The following is a 25,497-nucleotide window of genomic DNA, read 5'->3' on the forward strand; positions in this document are numbered from 1 at the left end:
TTGTTTCCTCTGCCGGAGCTGCCAGGCAGGCTTTGCATATGTCTTCTACCATAACATTCATTGCATGAAACAAGGATTGCTTGTGCAAAAGCTCTTTTTCCTTTCTAAAAGTGACTTCCACAGAGTTCCTAGCACTTATATCATACAATAATGGATATGATCATGACTCTATAATAAAGCCATGCATGAAAAAAATCAATGAGGAGACCCACACCAGTAGAAGAATGAAAAGCATGAGCTGAATCTTCATGTTTTGAGGACTTACTAGTAAAAGAAGGCATAAGTCTTCAGAGCAGAAAATAATTTCTATCTTAATTACTATCAAAATAGTTAGGGATATCACACACACTGGACACAGGTCTTGAAATGTGAAGAGGCTATGGGTAAGTGACATGAAAGGAAAGGGATCCCCATGAAAAGGAAATTGGCAAAAAGAAGGAGACTGGGGCTCGGTGCCTGTGGCTCAAGCGGCTAAGGCGCCAGCCACATACAACTGAGCTGGTGGGTTCGAATCCAGCCCGGGCCCACCAAACAACAATGATGGCTGCAACCAAAAAATAGCCAGGCATTGTGGTGGGCGCCTGTAGTCCCAGCTACTTGGGAGGTAGAGGCAGGAGAATCACTTGAGCCCAGGAATTGGAGGTTGCTGTGAGCTGTGATGCCATGGCACTCTACCCAGGGCAACAGCTTGAGGCTCTGTTTCAAAAAAAAAAGAAAAAAGAAAATGAAGAAGAAGAAGACTGGGATTAAGTAGGCCTGCAGGTGAGGAGCCATTCAGCAACCCCAAGAAGCTGGAAGGCAGGTGACCTGAGGATGGAGGATGGGAAGGAGATAAGTCTGGAAAATACATCAGCAAAAGAAGAGGATCCTGTTGCAAATCCAAAGAATTGCCTAAGAACAGATGTTTCACTCCAGAGAAAACATAATTTGTAAACAAATGAGAAAATACCTTAAATTCCTAAAGACCCAGAGGAATGCCAGTTGAAGAAGCAAGATTTTTAAAACATGTTTCTGTTTTCCTCAAAAATTGAAAAAGTACCCTTTCATGCAGCTGAAAGGTTTACGTTGACTTTTTCATAGTTTTGAAAAAAAGGACTGAGATTAGTTAAGAGAAAAATAAAAATAAAACTCCAGAGGTGTGTCACTGAGAACAAGCAGAAAGAAATGCAAGGGTAAGTGGTCTATCAAGAAAAACAGCTCGTGAAGTTTAAGGGTATTATACAAACACCAAAGTAAAGTGGCGTTACTCTCAAACTTGGCTTCACTATCAAAGTATTATTAGTGTATTTGCAAAGCAAGTACAAACACATACTTTAAATGTTTTTGTCCATAATGTAGATGCCATTAGACAAAAGACAATTTTACTTAGTAGGCTTCATCTTTCTGTAGGTTACCAAGGATATTATTCGTCACAAATAGCAAATCTTTCTCCAATTCAAAGAAGAGAAACTTTATAATAAACCCTCTTTACTTGTCACTATGAAAACCATTATTTCTTGCTTGTTGCCACTTGCCATAATATCAGCTGCTTTTCCAAGTGGTGATAATACTCGCTTTGGAAGACAGATATTGTAAATCGTTATGTGCTGTTGTTGTTGACCATGGAAATTTTTTATGCCCAGTTGTTGTGCATACACCCAAAACATTATCAAGTCACAGCAGAGATTTATAACTAAAAGCCCTATTTATTTCTATGGTATTTCTCTTTTACAAGAGCTGTATTATATTTATGCTAACTGGAAAGCCAGTTGGAGAAAGCAAACTCAAGGAATGTGCTTTATAAGCAAAATAATAATAATTACTAATTGATACCACAGTGTATCAATCTAATTTTTCCTGTTGATAAACATATCACTCTCTGTTACTTTTAGCAGGCATTTAAAAATAAAACAAAGTTTGAGTTGTCTCAGAAGAAAAGTCCAGGACCTTAAACAAAGCTGAGTAATAAAAATGAGAAGCAGGGTTGCTTAGAAATGGAGAGACTAAAGCAAAAGCAAGACAAAAGCAAGAAAGCAACAATTCTTCTTTGCATGTACTCATCAAAAGCACTATTTCACTAGCCAGTTAAAGTGAATCCTTAGAAAAGAAAAAAGCTGGTGCATACCCCAAGACTCCACACTGAATCATAAGAAAGAGATGTGCTACGGGAGGAGTGCTACAGGAATCTTCAGATGTCATTGTTTATAAAGCATTGTTCAAATAATATTTCATTTATGACATTGATGAGGCACAAAGTTTTTTTTCTAAAAGTAGCATTTCAAGGTTCTTACTGTGTAGATGATCTAAAGAGTGATGCCATATACAAACACTCTTATAAAATTGAATATAACATGAAGATTAAAAGTGTAATAGGTTCTAATAGGTCTTTCATTTGGGATGTAAAATTTTAAAAAGATAAACTGAGGAAAGAATGAAATGCTTTTTAAAATCAATTTATATGACAAAAGTCACAGAACAGAAAGAGAATATGACAAAAGCCACAAAAAAATGAAAAGACTGTAGCTTGTGTAGTCCAATTGTACCCAATGGAGGAATGTTCTCTGGATTAATGCTTTAATGTGCTTGGCAGTTACTGGGGGCTATTGTTAAAATTTAGTGTGAAAACAAAGATTTGGGATGGTCCCTTAAATTCTACATTTTGTGTGTGTGTGTGGTTGTAGGAACCACTGTACCCTCTAGAACACTTTATTAAGACCTTATGGTTTATGCAGTTAGAGACACTGATTGAGCTACAGAATTTTCCTGCACCCGGTCCTAGGTCACTCTGTGTAGAACTTCCTCAGGCTGTTGGGAGCTGGGAGACTGCTTGTCAGAGGCAGGACCCAGAGTGGGAAGGATGGCATCTCCTCCCAGGAGTCTTAGAGTGGGCAATAGGCTTTATGAGGGCATTTGGGATGAGCAGAGAGGTCAGGAGTATAGGCTTAAGCCAGGGCTCAAGGCCAACATTCCCTGAGATAAGTCAAACCCCAGCTATGTCTGAGGCTTCAGAACAAAGGCTGGGTATGGGGAGCAGCACCGTGGAGGGAGAAGAGGGGATGTCTCCAAGTATCGCTGGAACTGAGGAGATTGGCAGAATGGTCTGGATGATGGTTGTATAATCTATGGCAATTTGGGGGGCCTTCCTACATGGCAGTGGTGGGTGCAGTGGGGGTTGAGCATTCCTTATGAGGGAATCATGCACCACAGCTGGGCTGAAGCACCCAGCACCAGGCCTGGGGGAAGTGGGTCTGCTTGGGGGGGGCCAACTAGGTAAGGAAAGTGAAGTGTTGCCCATACCCCACTTTGAGCACTATGTTCATGCAGGATGAGGCAGGGGGCCCTTCTGCTCAGGGATAAGTGCATGTCTCAGGCCTAGGTATTGATGCTACCCTAATTCCTTAGATCAGAACAACTTGGTGGGGTGGCTAAAAGTTCCCATAACCAAACCCACTCTTATGATCTGCTAGGAGTACCGTCTTCATCCACGCAGCTCCCGAGACTAACTGGCTGTTCTCGCTTGCCCAGCTTTCTTCACAAGGCACTTGTTACAGGGCTGCCGAGGGGATGGGAGGGGAGGTCTAGGAGGGAGCTCAGATGGTGGCACTCAGTCTAGAGGGTTGGGGCTAGCGGCTGCCATAGTATAGGTGCACAGCCAGGCCAATGAGCAGAATGGTCAGGGAGAAAGTGCCTGTGAGGTACAGCTGCAGCAGGGCTGCTGAGAGCGTGGCATTGACCATGGGAGAGCGGGACACCACAGGGAGACGCATGCTGCTGCTGCCATGCTTCATGACAGCAGACATGAGCAGTCAGTTTAGCGCCTGGCTCAGCACTAGTAGTGCTGCCCATCCTGAGAAACCCTCCAGGAGGCCTGGGCCAGGGCCACCACCAGCGTGCAGACCTAGATCCAGAAGCACTTCCAAAAGTGTAGAGGAAGAGGTTCTGAAGCACCCAGGCAGCTGTCGCCCTTCATGAGCAGCTCTGTGTACACAGATGACAAACCTGAGATGAGGCAGAACAAGGTGAGGAGCAGAAGTCCCAGTGGATTGAGATGCAGGGACATGGGGCTGGCAGCAGCAGCTGGAAGGGGACCAGGAATGGTGTTCTGGGGTCTTGAAGGCCAGCCCCTGCCTAGTAGTCCCCTGCAGCCCTCAGCAGCAGCAGGGCTAACCCTTGGCATGTGGAAAGGCGGTGTCGGAGACAAAGGCAGTAAAACAAAGCGGTGATTCCAATCTTGAGATTGCTCAGTACCTAGTACGAGCTGCTGGGGCCCTTGGAACGCTGAAGATAGATCACCAAGTTGTTGTTGGCACCATAAAGCAGGGCTCAATTAGCAGCACAGCTGAAGAGGGGCGGAAGGGCACTTAGCCATCCACATGGCATAGTGCCAGTAAAGGGGCATGGGCGCCATACATGGCAGTGGACAGGAGTAGCATCAGGGTCCAGCAGGCCTGCCTGGGATGGGCCAGGCCTGGTAAACCCCTGTCCTCTCCACTCATGCCCACACCAGACCCTAGGAGGCCTGTGTAGTTTTAGCAAAGGGCAGTGGGGATTGTGACATCTTTAGGGAAATCAAGTTATGGATCCAGCTCGCAGACAGTGGGGATTGTGACACCTTTAAGGAAATCAAGTTTGGACCCAGCTCCCAGAAGCTGACTCTGATCCTCAGTATTCTCTCTATGGTACATTGCCAGAGAGAATACTGAAGATCGGAGTCAGCTTCAAACTCCAATTAGGGCTTGAAGAGGAGGATCTGGTGGCCCTTGAAACCACAGTCTTGGGGCTAGTCCCACAGAGTTAAGGAAGGAAGGAGTGCAGAGTGAAGGATGATAAGCCACTGTCCACACTCTGTAGGAAAGGAAGCAAGGCTAGAGGTGGCAGGAAAGTGGGAGATAGCAAACTGGTGATAGCTGGGGAGGCTCGATGGAACATCAGTCGTCTTTTGGCCACCTGCAATCACCAGCTCTCCTTCTGCCTCCCCCATAGCATCCAGAGCTAGTCAGGTGCCTTGAGCAGTGACCACAAACAGCCCCTCAGTGTATTCTCCACATTGGGCACAGCATGTGCCTGAGCTGCGTAGATGCCAGAGAAGGTTCCCACAGCAAAGCCCAACACTGCTGATGCCCTCAGTGTGGCTGCCACATAGCCAGCCAGGAATCCCTGGAGGAGCGGAGAGGACAAGAGGGAGCCAACCCGTCCCACGCCACTGCTGACCTCACCTTCTGCAGGCTGCTGCAGGGGCTCCAGCTGGCTCTTGAGAAATGCCAGGTCCTTAAGCCTAGGGAGAGAGTCCTTGTCATCTGCCATATTCCCTGCTGGAAATTCCACATTTCTCACAAGCTCCCAGAATATACCAATTTTGTTCTGTGATACTCAATATATGCAAGAATTGCCTAACTAGTCTATTGTGAACACTTCTCACAGCATGTAACTCATTACTTCAAGAAGAAGCAATTTCCATTTAAGGGCCATCCAACTCTTCTATCCCTGCATTAAGTCAAAATTTGCTTCTTAATAACTTGCATCCGTAGATCCCATTTACAGCCTCTGGAATCACAACTAAGTCTATAATTTCTTTTTTGCATGAAATATTGAAATAGAGCACTGTATCCCCCTTGATACATACCTCAAAAATTGCATGCCCCATATAATAATGGTTTTGCGCTCTCACTGCTGTCCTGTTTGCTCAATACTGGATATTTCAATCAACTTGTAAAGTCTATCTAAATTTGAGTTCTCAAGACATAAGACTCTAGTCCAGATTGAACTAGGGGTTGTTATCCTTTAATTTATAAATCTATGCTTCCTTAAGGGACGTTGAATATGTCTAAATCTGTGTAAAACTCATACACTCAGTCTTGGCTTAGCGTAGTAATCAAAATGGACACTGCACATGGGCAATAATTTTCCCCCAAATAGCCGTCACTTTAATGGAAATAATTAATAACTAACCTCCTCTCTTTCTCTCTTTTATTTTTTTTATTTTTCCATTATATTGATTATTTGTATAGAGAACTCTTTTTTTTTTTTTTTTTTGTAGAGACAGAGTCTCACTTTATCACCCTCGGTAGAGTGCCGTGGCCTCACACAGCTCACAGCAACCTCCAACTCCTGGGATTAAGCGATTCTCTTGCCTCATCCTCCCGAGCAGCTGGGACTACAGGCGCCCGCCACAACGCCCAGCTATTTTTTGGTTGCAGTTTGGCCAGGGCTGGGCTTGAACCCACCACCCTCGGCATATGGGGCCAGCGCCTTACTCACTGAGCCACAGGCGCCGCCCTGTATAGAGAACTCTTATGAAAATTTCCTCACTGGATTTTGCATCTGGTTCACACATTCTCTCCTCTTCCTGTCATCATTCCCACGTTGTGGCCTCATACTTCTTAAAATTATTGAACTCTGGTCATCTCCATCTCCTCCAAGTCAACCATTTATTGGTCTGTCTGCACCCTGTTTGTGTTATCTCTAGAAACTGATTCTCTTCCTGTCCTGACCATAGCTTCAACCAGATTACACCTTCCCCTCCATATGTGCACAGAAGCTAATTTCTGTCATTGTTGTGAACCCCAGGGTTTTGATCTTTCCATGCTATAATAGTCCATCATGCCCACATGATTTCACTTTTCTTTCAATTCAGCTTGCAACTGATTAACACAGTTTGAGAAGTCCTTGCAATGTATCCATCATGCTTCTGTCAGGTCCACACCTAATTCCATCCCTGGGAAATTCTCATTATCTGTTTTCTTCACTCTTATCTGCGCAAAGTGTGTGACTTGGGAAATTAATGGCTTTCATCTTCATGATTTCACTAGAAATACAAGGGGTTCAAATTTCACTGTTGACTCTGTATTTCACTCCCTACAGCAACAGATCCAAACTTTCTTTAATATTTTCAAGTCCCCAGCCCTCCCCAGAAGCATAAATTTTAACAGAAGAACAAATGATGTCACTGACAATTCTCTGAAATTATCAAGACCACCTGGCCTGTGTTCTCTAATGTCCCTCCTCTCTTAAGCGTTTCTTTGCACTTTCACAAAACTTTTCTTCCTTCACTACGGTCTCCTTGGAGGAAGACCCTCCCTTTTATAAATGTCAAAGTTCAAGTGTCTAGTATTACCATTTATCATCTTCCTCCCTAGGAAAAAAAGGGTCTATCAATTATTCATTCTGCTTTCTATTTTCAGCATCTCTACTGCATTTATACTGTTTTACCCATAAAAGTGCTCAAATGTCCGTCTCCTCTAACTAGCTTTCTCTTAAGCCTACGTCCTTTTTGGTTTCCCTTATGAAGTTAGTAAAACAAGTCAGCACTGCCCCCTCCTTTAACCAAATACATAGCCCATGGAATTTGTATCTCCATCTTTCTTGCCACAATTTCACCACTGAAATTCATGTATTAAATGTTACCTCCAGTCAAGTTTATTAGCATTTTCTGTTAAGCTTCTATTTGTACTCTGTATAGCATTTTATATTGCTGAATTCCTATTGCTGAACTTCTTAAAGCCTCATCTTTTTCTGGATTACATTAAGTTGTATGACTCTGGCTCATCTCTTTTTCTGCTTCCATGTCTAATGAAATTCAAAACCTGCCATAGCAGCGATTATTTTCTATCTCCATCTCCCTCACTTTTTATTTAAGGTTATATTCTCAGCCTTCTCTCCGTAAGTGCTCTTTAGTAATCTGCTACCCAGGTAGCATATGCTCATTGCCATGCCTACGTTTTACCTCCTATGTCTCTGCCTAGAATGTCGACACATAAAGGCATCAATTTGCTACAATAATTCATGTAAACATCCTAGAGGTACTTAAAAATATGAAACAAAAATTAATTAAATTTCACCCTAGATATGTCTCTTCTATATTTTCTATCTTGGTTGTCAATATCATCAACAATCTAGTACTCTAAGTCATTTGAGTTTCCTCAGGTAAACCATTCAGTCAGTTCTGTTATTCTATTTCTCTAATGCCTCCCAAATGCATTATTCTATTAACTCTCTGCTAGTATTTCCACTGGCTTTAGTCTACATTTTTGACATTTCTAAGGGGCGGTTATCATCATAGCCCCTTACCAGGTCTTTGACTTTCTGTACTTTAATCCTTCCTTCACATTACTATAGTTATTAACTTCCTGAAATCCATGTCATCCCCAGGGAGGTTCTAAACCTCTTCGTGAAGCACACATGATCTTTCATGATGTGACACTTAATCACATCAGTGGACTGTTACATCCTGTTGACTAATCTTCCAAATACCACAGACCTATTTTCAATGTACTCTTTTTTCAGACTAAAAATGCTCCTTCCTTTATACTTGTTGAAATGTGGCTCTTCATATAATTACTCATCTCCAATTGTAGCACATAACTTATTAATAGTTTTCTAACTTTCACAACTAGGAATAGTACCAATGTTCAGTAAATAGGTAAATACCTACAAGCCCTGTTTGGGGGTCCTGCCTACAGTCCTCACCACTGCATACGCCCCTGCTTTTGTCTCCAATTTTCTTGCAATCACCCCAAGATGAGGACATGTCTTTTTGTCTTGAACAATGCCTACCGATTAGTCTTGATGGGTGAATGGAATTGCCTTTCAACAACATTTTATGCCTTATGTGTAAAAGCTTTAATATGAAAAAATATTGAGAAATAAGAAACATGATTACAATTATGCTTAAAAAAAAAGATAGGATGAAGGAGAAAAGGAAGACAGGAACAAAGGTGAGGAAGGAGAACAGAAGGCGGGAATGGAGAAACGCAGAATGGGGTCAGTTTAAGAATTTGCCTCCTGTGAAAATGGTCTTCTGTGAATTGTGTATTGAGAACCTCCAAATCCAAATATGATACTGATGAATTTTATACATCTAGAATGAGGAAATCATAAATATGGACTAACTTTAGATATAATACAAATAGATGACAAAAGTTGATTTACTTAGCTTTCTCTACACAATTTCATATCAGGCTGCCGTGCTCACAGAAGAGCAAAAATAAGCTGTTCTTTGAAGATGTGATGCTTTTTCTCCAGTGTAACAACATGGGAGTAGTGTAAGCTTTTCAGTTGCCAAAGGGTTTTAATGGTATTGCTTTCTACTTTTCCTCTTAAACAGTGATTTCATTAGAGAAAATCCACATGATTGCTCTTCAGAAAAAGAATAAATATACATTGTTATTTTCTTGATTAGATCACTTTCTATTGGTCTTACCTATTGATGCCTCACAAATCACACCTCTGAGGCTGCCTCATATAAATGGACAAGGTAGTTGTCTATGTCATATACCCACTTCCTCCTGGAATACATAGCGGTGGAACAAGATCCTTTGTATAGTCTGAGAATTTTCTACTTTTATCACCACAAGTAGTAGCACAGGCATGTGAGCATATGTGTCTGTGTCAGTGTGCATACACATGTGCACAGCATACGTGGTTAAATGTATGTTGCTAAGAAAGATAATAATAGGTGTGATCTAGCCATGTCTGTGATCACGGAAGGAAAAAGAATTTTACTACACCCCAAAGAATAATTACCCTCCTGCTGATTTACCTAGATGTGAGCTACGAAGAAATTTGATACACTAATTCACAAAATTGGCCCTACCCTTACCTCAGAAGCAACCTCTCGTCACTTTTACTATATCCTTTTCTTTATAAATGAGTGTCTGGGTCCATTCCACTCTTGAAGGTATAGAAACCTGACTCCCAGCAAACAGAATCATTGAAAGCCTCTCAGAATGTGCCTATCACACATAACATCTGTTTACTTACCAACTCTGTCTGCACAGACTCAGTGAACTCCACAGGTATCCTGTTGTAAGCCCACTCTCTTAGAAGACCAATTCAAAGCCTTCTCTCCCCCAAAAGGGATGATGCTAACTGACCTGACAGAGAGAATGCGTCCTGAACACCATCTCGTGGGCCCTTTAAGGTGGTAGATTGACTATTAAGAGTTCATAGAGGACTATGAAGCTAAATTACAGCTTTCACATGAAGGCTATAACCCAACTATAGCACAAGACTATGGGGAAAGGGCCAAGGAAGGGGAAGGGAGGGGGGAAGTTATGGTGCAGGGAGGGTAATGGGTGGGGCCACACCTATGGTGCATATTAGAATGGGTACAGGTGAAACTTACTAAATGCAGAATACAAATGCCTACGTATAGTAACTAAGAAAATGCCAGGAAGGCTATGTTGAACAGTTTGATGAGAGTATTTCAGAATGTATATGAAACCAGCACATTGTACCCCTTGATTGCACTAATGTACATAGCTATTTTATGTGCAATAAAAATAAATAAATTAAAAAAAAAAAAAAAAAAAGAGTTCATGGAGGGAGACCTGAACACCAGTCTAGTGGGCCCTTTAAGGCAGTAGATTGACTATAAAGAGTTCATGGAGGGAGACTGACAGACCAGTTAGCAGTTCCTGTAGCATGTGGCTATTTACGCACAGAAAGCCAATGATGAGGCTGAAAAGAAAAATGCTAAGGTCTCACCCCTTGTATCTAAAAAATCAAATTGAACATCTGAAGTTGACTCTGTAGAGGAAACAAAGGTAAGACACATTCTGGCCTAAATTTTGTGGAATGTGGTTTTCTTCCACACTTGTCCTTCTTTTTATAGCTTCCCTTAACCCTTGCAATCAAGATAAATGCTGGTATAACAGGATAGGGGTTGAATTCACAAAACTAAAATTATAATACTCGATGGTTTATGTTTAGACTTCACGATATCAGCACTGGTTTCTTAATACATTGAACATAAATTCATGTGCCCTTGGCTCAGAGGCCCCCAATTCGACCCCAGGGTACTTTCCCCCCATCATTCACGGGTAGGTTTTCCTACCTCCCTGCCATCTAGCCACACTTCCTGTCACTTTATGTCATTGCCTTCATGAAGATTTACTGTGTAACCACATCAGCTACAACGGAGATTCCTTCAAAATCTGTATCTGTTTTTGTGATTTTTTTCTTCACCCCTAGAGTAGTATTTAGTATATAGCATATGATCAATAATTACACATACATAATGTAAACAAATAAGTTTATTAATAAAACTGTTGGCCAGCCAAAATAATCCTCTGAGAACGTATCTATTATCCATTATTCATGACATACCAAAGCAATAGATGTTGATCTAGATGTTTTGTTTACAAATAACCACATAAATCACATCTATTGCTTTGGGAGCAATAGATGCTCCCAAAAATTTCAATAAGTAAATATCTGAAAATTTAGTATTAAATTAGTATTAAAATTTGAGGATGGGCAACTAAAATTAATTTTACGCTTAAACAACTATTATGCTAAATTTTATCTAAGAGGTTTCATCTTTTTTTTCCAAATGGAAACAAAACGTAGTAAATAGAATTTGTGCATAGAATTCTCTAGCTTCTGGCCTGTTGAGACATTTGAAATTACTTTCAAAAGGCTCTCGTTTTTGTTTATTTCTTTCTTCTCTGTTTTGTGTGTGTGTGGCACATAAAAACTTTAAAAGCACAAAAACATTTTTTCCAGAAGTCAAATGATTAAACTATTGGATGGATAAGCTCTTACTAACAAATTTAAATTAACAGGGAAAGCAATTTTTGCTAAATGTGTTTTAATTCAATGTGAAAAATTATTACCTTTAAATTAAATACTTACTAATGAGTTCCAGTCCTTTAGTGTGTTGACCAAGCAAAACTATTTAATAACTGAATAAAATATCATTGCTAAATTAGTGAATTTTCCCAAAACTATTTTTTTTTTTTTGTAGAGACAGAGTCTCACTTTATGGCCCTCGGTAGAGTGCCGTGGCCTCACACAGCTCACAGCAACCTCCAACTCCTGGGCTAAAGCGATTCTCTTGCCTCAGCCTCCCGAGGAGCTGGGACTACAGGTGCCCGCCACAACGCCCTGCTATTTTTTGATTGCAGTTTGGCTGGGGCGGGGTTTGAACCCGCCACCCTCGGTATATGGGGCCCAAAACTATTTAGTTCACAGAAAACCTTATTCAAACATGAAAATGTAAAGTTCATAGTTTTGATTCTAAGATGTCTTTAAAAATGCCTCTTTAAGTGAATTTTCTTGTTTTCAAATCTATACTTTAAATAGTTTCTTCTACTTGGAAAAATAAGAATATTTGCTTTAAAATATTAAAGCAACTGTAAACTTAAATTTTGAAATAAAAATTAAAATACAATCAACAAAAAATTGAAGTAAAATGTCCAAAATGAATAAACTTATCTGTGATCCACAAAGCCTTTCTTCTCTGTCCTCCTCCTCTCCTCTTCCTCGTCCTCAGCCACCTCCTCCTTTTCCTCCTGCTTTTTTGAGACAGGCTCTCTCTTGGTCATCCCAGCTAAAATTCAATGGTATTATTGTAGCTCTCTGTAACCTCAAACTCCTGAGTTCAAGGGATCTTTCTGCCTCATCCTCCCGAGTAACTGGGACTACATGTACCTGCTACCATGCCTGGCTAATTTTTTTTAATTTTTTTGTAAAGATGGAGTTTTGCTCTTCCTCAGGCTAGTCTTGAACTCCTGACTTTAAGCAATCCACACTCCTGCCACTTTAGCTTCCGAAAGTGCTAGGATTAGAGGTGTAAGCCACCACACCTGTCCCACAGAGCCTTTTTAAAACAAAAAATTACCTAAAGAGTAGCTATGGATTGAGACTACTCCATTTTCTACGTATATGCTTTCCTTGAACACCACCAGATTGGCTACCCTGCCTATTTTTATCACCTCCTTTTAATATCCCAAGTCCCCCTCTTTATCTTCAAAATTAGGTACATTTTGAAAGCCTACAGGCCAAAGACTCACAATTTACTAAGGACAGTCCTTGGAAAAAATTTATGAATGATGCATTTCAACTTGTCATTTTATTGGTAAGTTAGAAATTTCAGTTAAATAAATTAAAGAATTGGAATCATGACTCAGCGCCCGTAGCTCAGTGAATAGGGTGCCGGCCACATACAGCAAGGCTGGCTAGTTCAAACCTGGCCTGGGCCTGCTAAACAACAATGATAACTGCAACAACAGCAGCAAAATACTTGGGCACTGTGGCAGGTGCCTGTAGTTCCAGCTACTTGGGAGGCTGAGGCAAGAGAATCTCTTAAACCCAAGAGTTTGAAGTGGCTGTGAGCTATGATGCCATAGCACTCACCAAGGGCGACATAGTAAGTCTCCAAAAAGAGAGAGAGAGAGAGAGAGAATTGGAATCATAACATTTGAGGCCTTTTATTGGTTTCCCGAGGCTACTAGAGCAAATTATGACAAAATAGGTGGCTTGAAACAACAGAAATTTATTAATTCACAGTTCTGCTGACCAGGAGTCTAAAATGAAGGTATCAGACAGGACTTGCTCCCCCTGGGGGCTCTACGGGAAGCTTCTTTCAGTTTCGGGTGGTTGCTGACCTTTCTAGCCTTGGAAAGTACTTCATGCTCTGTTTCTGCCTTCTCATCCCCATCTCCTCTGTGTGTGTTTGTCTTTTCTATGTGTCTCTTATGAGAATGGTTTTCACTGGACCGAAGGCCTATGCAGATGATCTAGAATAGTCTCTTACCAAAATCCTGAACTTAATCACAACAGTAAAACTCCTTTTTCCAAATGAGATAACATTCACGGGTTCCAGAGGTTACCCATGGACATAGGTTTTTTTTGCAATCATGATTCAACCCCTGAATGTCTAGACGGGCTCTTTAGAGTAGTCGAGTAGTATAATAATATGTACATCTCTGAGGTGCTTCAGTGAACGCAGGGCCTTTCTCTTGGATACTCTTTCGGTATGATGTGTTACAGCCCCTCACTTTACAATGAGGCACCAGAAGCTGGAGGAATTACTTCGCAGAGGTCACACAGCTAATTAATTGCTAAGCAAGAATACGACAAAGTAACTATAAACATTCTTAAACTTTTCCTTTCATTTAACTAAAATCAAATCAACTTATTTCTGTAGTTTTTTTTTTTTCATATCTGCACGTCCGTAGTGATCTCCTAGAAGATCTGCACATCTATAGTGATCTCAGCATTTTGGCAACAGTTACTATTTCCAAAAACTTTGGATTGTGTTAGAAATGAGAAGTCACACCACTCATCCAGATTAGTAATAATAGCCAAGGGAGAATAAGCTCTAACTATGTGCCAGGCATGATGCTTAGCATGGATTACCTCATTTAAATGCACCATATATAGTGATTAAAATTTGACTTGGCTATTTGACAACCCTCAGTTTGAATAAAACTGCAGCATTTCTTCATAGTGTTGGAGCAGCATGGTGATAGCTCAAGGTAGTTGCTGAAATAACCGAAAAGGGCAAGTAAAGTTTTAGCAAGAAAAAGAAAGTTTATTAACTGTTAATGGCTTGTATAGCAAGCCAGGCCCCCTCCTAGTGACTGCAGGCCCCATGGTAAGTGCAGTTTGGGGTTTTATACACAACTTTGAGAAGTACTAGCTGCATCTTGGAAATCCCTCAGGGTCCTAATCAATTCTGTTTCCAAAACAGCCTAGGTTAGCATGACTGCATCTGTTTGATCATATCACAAAATCCTTAAGACATTAATCAGTCTCTATCTCAAAGCAACCCACCTATAAATCTTTGACTAACCCCATTCCCATAACAGTTCAGGTCAGCCTGACCCAAACCTACCTAAAATGGCTTAACCATATCTGTCATTGCCCTGCTCATGTCTAACTGCCTATCAATAGGTGGCCCTTTGACAAATCAGTCAAACTCTCTTTTCTATATTTTCCTAATCTCAGATTTGGGGGTAACACTAGACCTGCCCCCACTGGGTTGTCCATTAATGTCAACTTCACTAGTTAAACCTGGAGTGCCTGTTCTTTTGGATAGAAACCACTTTATTTGTTGCAATTGCCCCACTTAGAACTGAAGCATTTCTCCATTCCTAACATCTTAGGAGGGTGTCTTTATTGCATATAAGTAGTAGGATGCATACTAGTTAAATACTTGCTCACCCTCTGTACCCCTGTCCTCTCCAGCCCATCATCAGCCTTTCGCATTACACTCATTTTCTAACAAGACCACACAAGGAAATAAATTTTGGAAAACGTTTCTTGGAAGTAATGAACAGCTCACGATGCTATCCTGACGATATAGCAAAGGGGGTTATCATTCTAGAATGAATGTTTCTTCCAAATCAAGAGTAGCCAAACACATACAAAAATACTTTCTAAAAATCTGCCTAAACTCATAACATAATATCCCAAGAACTTGGGAAAGTAAAATCTTCGCTAACATTTCTCCATTATTAGCAAAAGCTGCCAAGACCAAGTCTTGACAGCTGTGCTGAGTGTGCAATTAGTCTTGAAGTTATTGTCTCTTTTGGAAGGACTCTGAAGAACTAAGAAATCATGAGTACTAAGACTCTGTAATGTCTAAATAGAAAGCACATTTTAATTGATTTCCTTTTGTTGAATATTTCACAAGAATACATTTGAAAATTTTCGGTAGATATGCTGTTTTGCTGTTAACATTTTTGAAAACTGGAAGAAAGGGAAAGAATAACTCATGATAATGGCAGCGTGCATAGCTGTGAGGAAGGCTCCCAAAGGACGCAGTAAAGATCAGCTTGAGAGCTTTATTTTACTGAGCATCTTTATTCATGGCTGTGAAAGGGGAACAAACAGCTCATTAATTACCCTCATCAGGAACATGATGCAAACACCTCTGAGGAAGATTATAATAAAAAGGGGATATAAATGCTAAAAGCCCAGATGCAAAATAGAGTGAAATGGACCTAAAATATGTGAGCTTATAAAAAAAAAAAATTCAAGCTCAATATGTGTGAAAAAAAAAACCAACAGAGTCTAGAAAGTGAAGGAAAAAAGCAACACTGATATTAACATTAAGTGATTGTGTGACCATTTAAAAGGAAAAGAGAATGTTCAGATGGTTTTAAATCAAAATTAAAAGTAAATGGATAAAATCATGAAAAGAAAATTTGATTAGACTATCATAAAACATTTTCTAGCAGCAAAATCTATTAAAGCATGGATTAATTTCCCTAGAGAGTTAAAATCTTTTCATTTGATTATCTAAAAATTAGCTTTAACAAAGCACTGGGAAATGGATAGTTTGGAGTTTAATCTATCCTGAATTGGCAGAGAAAGGCAGCCAGGATGATCCAATAAGTTGATCCAGTGTGTATTTCTAAACTTGTATTAAACATGACTAATCACTTGTTTTGTTCATATCTCCACTTGCCTCCCAGAATCTGAAACTGGCACATGTATATCTATAATACATACAGTGTGTTAAATAGTATTTAAACATATTGAATGCATTAAATACTTGGTCCAGCAAAAGCACTTTGTCAGACACTAAGGTCTCAGACACTCCCATTGTCTCCTGGGAAACACAACTAAACAATGAAAGATGCAACTAGAATTCTCTCCTACCCACACCACCACTACCATTAACTCCTTCAGTCATGTCTAAACTCCTTAATGCAGTTCACAAAGTGCTTGCTACCCTAAAACTCACATACAGCATGAGTCACTCTGCCACTCTTCCTCAGACACTCAGCATAGCCACGCTCATCTTTCAGCTCAGGAGTATTCAATGTCCTCTGATCACTTACACTGTTAACTCTGGAGTACATGTCATTTCCTCCTAAAGATTTTGCTACTTCCACTGTTTATGTAACATGACTTCCTATGGAGAGTTTACACTAAATTCATAGGTATAAATGAGTCACTGGCCTCATATACTCCCACAGCACCATGCTTTGATCAAAACACTTGTCCATGCCATATGTAATTATCCATCAACTTGTCTCTACCACTCTCCAGATTGGAGTTTATGAGAATATCTATCACTGTTTGGTTTCATACTATTTTATTGCCATACACCTTAGTTTCTGACACACAGGAATTCCTAAGACATTCCCTAAATGTGTATAGGTAACTCTCTATTGCAACCATAATCCCATGACACAAACCACTTTGTAAAATTAGTGGCTTCCAAGAATCTTTTATTCATGTTTTTGTGCATGCTAGTAAGCTGCAAGTTGGCTAAGTAAGCAGCTGGATGTGGCTGAACTTGGAACCAAGATGCAGATCAGGACTCTTTGTCATTTGGATTCTATGTCATGAGTGTTTAATTCTCCTTGGATGGATGAATTCACCAAGACATGTTATTCTACTTTAAAAAATGGCAGAAATGTGAAAAGGGTAACTGTAAATGAGCAATGTTGCTGAAAGTCTAGATTTGGAACTGACATGTTCATTTTTATTTATATTGCAGTGACCAAAGCAAGTCACGTGCACAAACCAGCATCAGTGAGTCAGGGAAATACGAGTCTACTACTAGAGAGGGAAAGAGTAAAGTCACACGGCAAAGTGAATGAAGTCGGGAAGAGTGAAGGATTCAAAATGGCAATCTCATCTCTCATAATTCAAACAAATTATGGTGGTACAATTAAAGTGTTACAGGAGCCACAGGAAAGAGCAATGTTTTTCATCAAGTCATGCTGCTGTCAAATGGAATAGGATGAATGCTTTGGTAAATTGTGAATTAACACTATGAACACCAAAGTATAAGTCCAGTGAGTTACCTTGTTTGAATAGTGGATTTTTTTACTCTTTAATTAGAGTGTTTGCCCAGTAAGAAAAAATAATTACCTGATGTACTTTATTAAGAATATTCAGTAAATTCAGTATGTCTATGTATTAAACAGCTGACTGTAGAGTTATCTGTAGTTCAAAATAGTTTTAAAAAATTAATAATGGAATAAAAACTATTAACAATCATTGATTTGTTTCAGTCCTTTTTTTTTTGTTTTTTATGGGGGGGTTTTTTGGTTCAGTCTTTTTATGACACAAATCCTACCCGTCATTTGAATTACACCTTATCAGAGGCTGGAAAACTTTGGATTTGTACCTTTACCATCCAGAAGGACAGATAAAGAAAGTAATTTAAATAGTTGGTTTACCTTCTTTATTATTATTATTATTTTTTTTGTAGAGACAGAGTCTCACTTTATGGCCCTCGGTAGAGTGCCGTGGCCTCACACAGCTCACAGCAACCTCCGACTCCTGGGCTTAAGCGATTCTCTTGCCTCAGCCTCCTGAGTAGCTGGGACTACAGGCGCCCGCCACAACGCCCGGCTATTTTTTGGTTGCAGTTTGGCAGGGGCCGGGTTTGAACCCGCCACCCTAGGTATATGGGGCTGGCGCCTTACCGACTGAGCCACAGGCACCGCCCGATTTACCTTCTTTAAAGTGACTTGAACCTCTAAACACCAAATTGAATATCTTTTACATGGATATACAGTACAGTAATAGCTTTTATGTCATTATGGACAAGGTGATTCTGGAGCATTAGAATAAAATGTATCTTGCATGTAGTTTACCCTAAACTATTATCCCAACACAGAGATTGCTTTCAGTATTTCTTTGTAGATGTCCACTGGACAACAGTATGGTTTAGTAGAAAGACTTCTGGGTTCTCACTGGTCTAAACTTGTCTTGTAACTTGGAGCTGCACAAAGGTTAATTGCATGGCCTTTGCAGGCACAACACCTGAGACCATCCTTCAAGGGTGTAGCCTGGGTCAAGTCATTCAACTGCTCCAATCCTGCAAAAGATAATAGCCCAATACACTCCTATCATGTGAAGATTCAATGGTAACCATGAGAGTAGAAAGGAAGCCTAGTGTTACCTTCATTATTTCTCTGCTAGCACTTAGCAGAGTGCCTGGCTAATAGTATACTTTTAGGTAATATTCATTGAATATATAAATAAATGGCTGTGAAACCAGCAACTTTTCTGATTTATGGAGAGAGTAGCCTTGATTATTTTCCTCAAATTTATGTTAAATTCTTTTAAAGGTTCCTTTTATGTTGACCCTATGATTTATCTTTTAAAGAGAAACATTTTTGAGAGCAAGGAAAGGCCATACTAATCAGTATAATGGAGAAATAGTTATAAAGTAGACCATTCTAGGCAATCAAGGCATTTGGAAAAACCTAGTTCTAGAAGATAAAAATCTTGCCTATATTCATGCCTAGGTGTCAACTCAAATGAATGGGTCCCTTACTTCGCTAGCCTTGTCTCTGAAAATGCTTACTAACAATTTACATGTTCATTATTCACATGCCAGTTTTGTTCTTCTTGTGCTTTAAATCTCAGAAATTTCTAGAGAAATAACCTTTTAAGTTTTCTGTACAGTATAACTGTTGTAGGCTGAATTGTATGCTCCCGAAGTGATTTGTTGAATTCCTAACCCCAGGACCTCAGAATGTGAGGACATTTGGAGAGAAAGTTTTGAAAGAGGAAATTAACGCAAAATGAAACAATATGGGTGGGCCCTAATCCACCCTTACACAAAGTTGAGTTGGACGAGGAACACACGCAGAGGAGAGACTATGTGAAGACGCTGAGGGAAGACGCCAGGCAAAAGCCTGGGAAAGAGGTCTGAAAAGCCAGCAACCCTGCTGACCCTTGGATCTCAGACTTCCAGCTTCCAGGATGGAGATTCTGGCAGTCAACCCAGTCAATGACTTTATTTGTTATACTTCATAACACATTATTTACGGCTCAGTGCCTGTAGGGATCTCAAGGAGGCTAGGGAGCCAGCCACATACATCGGAGCTGGTGGGTCCGAATCCAGCCCAGGCCCGCCAAACAACAATGACAACTACAACTAAAAAATAGCCAGACATTGTGGCAGGTGCCTGTAGTCCCAACTACTTGGAAGGCTGAGGCAAGAGAATTGCTTAAGACCAAAGAGTTTGAGGTGGCTGTGAGCTGTGACGCCACATCACTCTACCGAGGGTGACATAGTGAGACACTGTCTCAAACAAACAAACAAAAACATTATTTACATGATTATTTACATTATTTAACACAAGCTCTACCCCAGGTTTGCCTTGCCTGTATTTTCTGATTCTGTCACTTACTTTGGTAAACCTGCTTAGTATTTCAACATGAAACATGCTTTTGTATCTGGTACCAAAGCTTGATTATACAGTATAACTATCCATATTGTCATTACTGTAAGAAGATGAAGGGATACTACGTATTGTTATGTACAATAGCTATCACGGTGTTTAATAAAAGGAACTTTCTATCAAAATCAGAATTTCTTATCTTGTAGTTTCAGAAATGTTTGCTGGATGGTATTCAATGGATTATCAAATGGCAGCATATAATTTCTGTTGCACAAAGTAATTTAAATTGTATGCAAAATCATGTAATCAGAGCATGATTGTGATAAATACATTTTAGCCCATAGTTATCTGGCCTATTATAAGCAGAATTTAGTGAAAATTGATGAAGATGTAAAGCAGTTGATATTTTTGGGTTAGTTGTGGGCCAACTAATGTAATTTTTCAGCCATCTGACATAATTATTGATATGCTACATTGCACAAAGTCTCAAAATTATTTTCTTAAATTAAATATTTTCTTAAGTACATATATTTATATAAGTTTCTAAGAATGTTACACAATGCTTGATAATAATACTTTGGATTCATTGTTGATTAATATTCTCATTCTTTATCACCAATAAACAAATCATCTTTTCATTTAATACAGAGAAAGGCAGCAATTGAAAATACATAGTGAATACGGTATGATAAAGGTGCCCTCTAGCCCATTGTTTAGTTTTTCAGGCAAGACACATTTCCACATCATGAATGAATCCTTCCCTTTTCCTTTTCTTGTCTTTTCTTGTTTCTAGCCTTTTCCTTTCTGTCCTTTTCCTTCAGTTTTGGATTTATATCAGGTCAATTAAAAGATACATCTATTTTTTCTGACCTCTGGTTTTACACACACACATATAAATAATTAAGTGATTTTATTTGATAAATTAAGAAATCATTTTTATTTTAAAAAAATTTCAAACCATAAAACCTCAAGTTCATATTTTTGAATTTATGTTTTTTTTCTTTTATTACAGAATATTACAGGAGTATAAATGTTTTGGCTACCTAAATTGCTTTCGTACAGTCTGAGTCAAATTTATAAGTGTGACCATCACCTAAGTAGCTTGCATTGTACCTGTTAGGTGTGAATTTATGCCTCTCTTCTCTCCTCCCCACCTGCTTGCTTTCCATTGAGTTTTCCTACCAAAATTTTCCTTGAGTATTGATCTGTTAGTTCCACGGGAGGCCATTTTTCTTAGTGAAGATTTGTAAGAATGGAATGCCAAGCACTACCTGGTGGTGTTATGAGTTTAAAATGTAATGCTGGCCAGACATGGTGCTCGCATCTGCACCTCTAGCACTTTGGGAGCCTAAAGCAGGAGGATTAGTTAAGGTCAAAAGTTTGAGGCCAGCTTGGGCAATATAACAAGACCTTGTCTCAAAAAAAAAAAAAAAAAAGGAAAAAGAAAAAATTACTCAAGTTTGGTGGTACAAACCTGTGGTTCAGGCTATTTGGAAAGCTGAAGCAGGATTGCTTGACCCAGGAATTTGAGGATGCAATGAGCTATAATTGTGCCACTGCACTTTAGCCTAGGCAGTAGAGCAAGACCTTGTCTCTAAAATAAATAGATAATCAAATAAATAAATAAAAATATAATGAAAAGTTTCTTTGGCAATTCTTAGATTGAGAACATAAAAGGATTTAACACATAATCATGGTGTAAATTATAAGTTTACATTAAAGCACTGCAGGTGGTGCCTGTGGTTCAAGGGAGTAGGGCGCCGGCCCCATATGCCAGAGGTGGTGGGTTCAAACCCGGCCCCAGCCAAAAACTGCAAAAAAAAAAAAAAAAACCTGCAGAAATTATAATAGGAAAATAGTAAAAAAAAGAAAAAAAGGAAAGTTAATATAGTTTATATCAGAAGTTTCTTTAGTTTTTTTTTTTTTTTTTTTTTTGGTAGAGATTATCTCACTGCTGCCCAGTCTGACCTTGAATTCCTGGCCTCAAGCAATCATCTCACTTTAGCCTCCTCAAATGCTAAGATCAGTGAAGTAAGCCACTGTGCCTGGCCAAGAAATGGATTTTAAAGCATAAAGTAATAATAAAGAGAAAAAGGTTACTACATAACCATAAAATATTTAACTAGGATGCAATAGCAATTCTAAATTTTTATTTACCTAATGACATAACAGCAAAGCATGTTAAACACAAACCAAAAAGGGAAAAAGGAACACCTCAACCATCTTAACAGAAAAAAAGTGACCTGACTCTCTGGTTTTGGGGATTAAGCAGAAGAACATACTTGACCGATTGGGTTTATATACAATGCTGTACCAATAACTTCAGAATACATATTCTGGCACAAGCACAAATGGAACATTTTAAAATTATACTACTTGTGGTGCCATATAGGATAAAAAAAAAAAGGAAAAAATAGGAAAAGAAGACATAGGCTAATACTCTTTATAAATCAGTGGTTCTCAACCTTCCTAATGCCGCGACCATTTAATACAGTTCCTGTGGGCTGCGACCCACATTTTGAGAACTGCTGTTATAAATAATACTGAGTCAAAACTATCTTAATAGTTCAGTGATAAGGTATTATCAGTAAGATTTTACAGCCTTATCAATAATAAAATGAAAATATAAAGTGCTAAGATGTCAATCACATTGAAGATACGTAACATATTTGTGGAGAAAATTAAAAGAATTGAATGTTATTAAAGGAAACCTAAAGAAATTGCAAGCTGGACTATGTTTGGAAAAAAATTATTTACTATAATAATCGTAATTATAATTAATAGATTCAATGATATCCCAACAAAACACAGGTTTGGAAGCGGCATGTCTTAGAAGCTGATTTTAAAGTTTATATTGAATACCCAAGGATTTGGAAGAATGAATTGGGGGAGCTTAGTATACCAGATAGATGGGCAGAGACTATAAAATGTAAAATAGAACATCCTTTGAATTCCAAATAAGAGACTTTCTCCCTGGTAAATTATGCTCAGACAGCCATGCAACACAGTGATACCTCCTTTCCATCTCTGAATTTTCAATGCCACCATTTATTGTTTTTAATTTGTCAGATATTGAGATGAATTTTTTTTTTCCAAAACTGTGTCTCTGATCTACTAAAATGACCTAGGAGAATATACTCATGTATTTCTCCAAATGGGCTGTATAGTACTTTGCGCACAATATATTCTAAAAAGGGGATGTCATCTCCATACATGTATATAAGATACATGTTAGATATGGAAAAATTGGTTGGCTTGAGTATCAGCAAATGTCATGTAGCCTTTCAGTTCCCACAAAGTCATTTGTCTCCAAATTTCCTCAGATCCTTGGGAATTAATGGCTGCTTTAGAGAATTGCAATATTTCTCCAACTGAGGTTTAGTTTGTTCTTGCTCCTTACTAATTTGATTATTTCATACACTTATTATGTTCATAGACTCTTGGCTCTTGAGTCTTCATTGGGCGTTCAGGTCTTATTTCCTTCTTATTTCTTTGGCACTGTGCTTTCCTGATTCTCATACACTAATGTAGTTTTGACCAATGGTTTTAACCACCATCTTGAAAGATGTATTTTGTACAATGTTATTTTTTTTTTTTATGAAGGCAATAAGTAGCATTTGTGGTGGCAAAAGGTCCTATGCTCAAACAAATTTGAAAACTCTTAGAACAAGTAAGCTGGAAGAGTACCTTCTAACTCAGTTGTAATAAACGGGTTGTACATTTTGTAGAAGAGAATAAAGATGGTTAGTCTTTCTCAGAGCTGTTTAGAGTGCCCTGCAAACACTTGCTGATTGTCATGTTGTAAAACTCCCAATTCTGGCCACTTTCTGCTTTCCCAGTGAAGTGACTGTGATGATAAAGTGAAAAGTCATGATGTCTGTCCTGAGCTACATCAAATGTGATTCTATAAATAATCTGAAGCTTCCCTACCTACATTTGACCCCTTAAATCACATGGAAGTTCTTTTCCATCTAAACACTTCACAGAGAGATATAATTGATTCAGTGACTCACCATGGAAAATTAAGTCAACGTAACATTTTGAGGATCTACTGTGCGAAAAACACTGTGAGATGTGCCAGGAGTCCATAAATAAATAGAACTCAATTCTTGGTCTTGGTCTTAAAGAGTTCATGATTTGCTTGGGATGACAGCGTGACAAATGGATGAACATAATATGTTATGGTTAGCCCTGGGACCAAAGGAGGAACACACAAACACATCGCTATGGGAATGAACCCAAATGCCAGGGCCTGGCTCACTGAGCAGCTCAGGGATGTTCAGTGGCTAGAAGAGATGATGTATGGTGAACTTCTTTTGGCTTCCTGCTCAATTTATAACCCATCTCTAAGGATTGTCCATAGCCTTAAAGGCTTCATTTTTCTGTAGCCGCAAGTACAATGAAATCAACCCCTCTAGTGGTTGATGGCATTGGGGTAGCCACCTGGTCTGCTTGAGCCAGCTTTGAACAGAGAGGCTACAGAACTTTATTCGTGAGCTTAGACAGAATCAGTGACTAGTAGCATCCGTTTAGAATCTGGAAATGAATTCAGTACCTGGCTCAAAGAGAGCATAAGACATGATGCTGAGCCATTATTTCTTGAAGAAAGCAGAACAAAGAGACTACATATTCCTGGAGAGTAACAGAAAAATAGGCTTCCTGGAAGTGTAGTGGCCTTTAGTTCTCAGTACCAGGTCCCTTGAGACTACTGCTGTGCACTTTAACCATGCTTCTTATTGCCTACTCTTATTAAAAAGATATTGCTTGACTAGATTAAAGAATCCTACGATAGCAAAGGAACTTACAGACAGGTATTGAAGTAGAAAATGATCACTTATTTGTGAAGCTGTGGTCCAATTTGTGTGTGTGTATGTGTGCACGTGTGTGTGTTCAAAGAGAGGGTAATAGAGAGGGAGTGTGTAAGTTTTCCTCTAATTATTAACAAAATAATAACATGTATCTGAAGGTGTTCTGGTTTATTTTATTATGCAAGAGGGACATTGCCTAACAATTGCAGTCAATGTAACCTGGCTTATTGTACCCTCAATGAATCCCCAACAATAAAAAAAAAAAGAGTTTATTATTTTGATTTAGGCACATATCATAAATGGCACTTTAATGATATTTCTTACCCATATAGAAAATCTATTGTAATTTGTTTCCTAAATTCTTAATCTCATGCTTTTTATCCTATTAAATATAGAATTCAAATGGTACAACTCTGCCCCAATCTTGTAAGCAAAAAATATTCTTGTAGACAAAATGTTCACTTAGCCAGGCATAGTAGTAAGTGCCAATAGTCCCAGTTACTCAAAAGGCTGATACAGGAGCATTGCTTAAGGCCAAGAATTCCAATATACCTTCCTCTATGATTGTACCTGTGAATAGCCACTACACTACAGTCTACATCCCCAACACAGTGTGATCCAGTCCCTATAAAACCAAAATGTTTGGACATCTAAGTGTTGCAAGATATAGGCATTGTGGGCTAGAAGAGTGTTTTTTTTTTTTGCATTATCTCTAGGTTGGTGTAAGTGTATAGTTCTGTCTGCATTTAAACCAAATAAGAATCATCTGTTGGATACTTAAGAAATTTTTAGCTCTGAAGAGTATTACATGATACCACTCAGAA

General features: G+C 39.1%; 1 pseudogene; it reads right to left on the reverse strand.

The window, feature by feature from the left end:
* Nucleotides 1-3,602: 3,602 nt before the first annotated feature.
* Nucleotides 3,603-4,475, reverse strand: LOC128568120 (probable UDP-sugar transporter protein SLC35A4; annotated as a pseudogene).
* Nucleotides 4,476-25,497: the final 21,022 nt, after the last annotated feature.

The sequence above is a fragment of the Nycticebus coucang genome, chromosome 16 (genome assembly GCF_027406575.1).
Source record: "Nycticebus coucang isolate mNycCou1 chromosome 16, mNycCou1.pri, whole genome shotgun sequence".
In the NCBI taxonomy this organism is placed as follows: domain Eukaryota; kingdom Metazoa; phylum Chordata; class Mammalia; order Primates; family Lorisidae; genus Nycticebus; species Nycticebus coucang.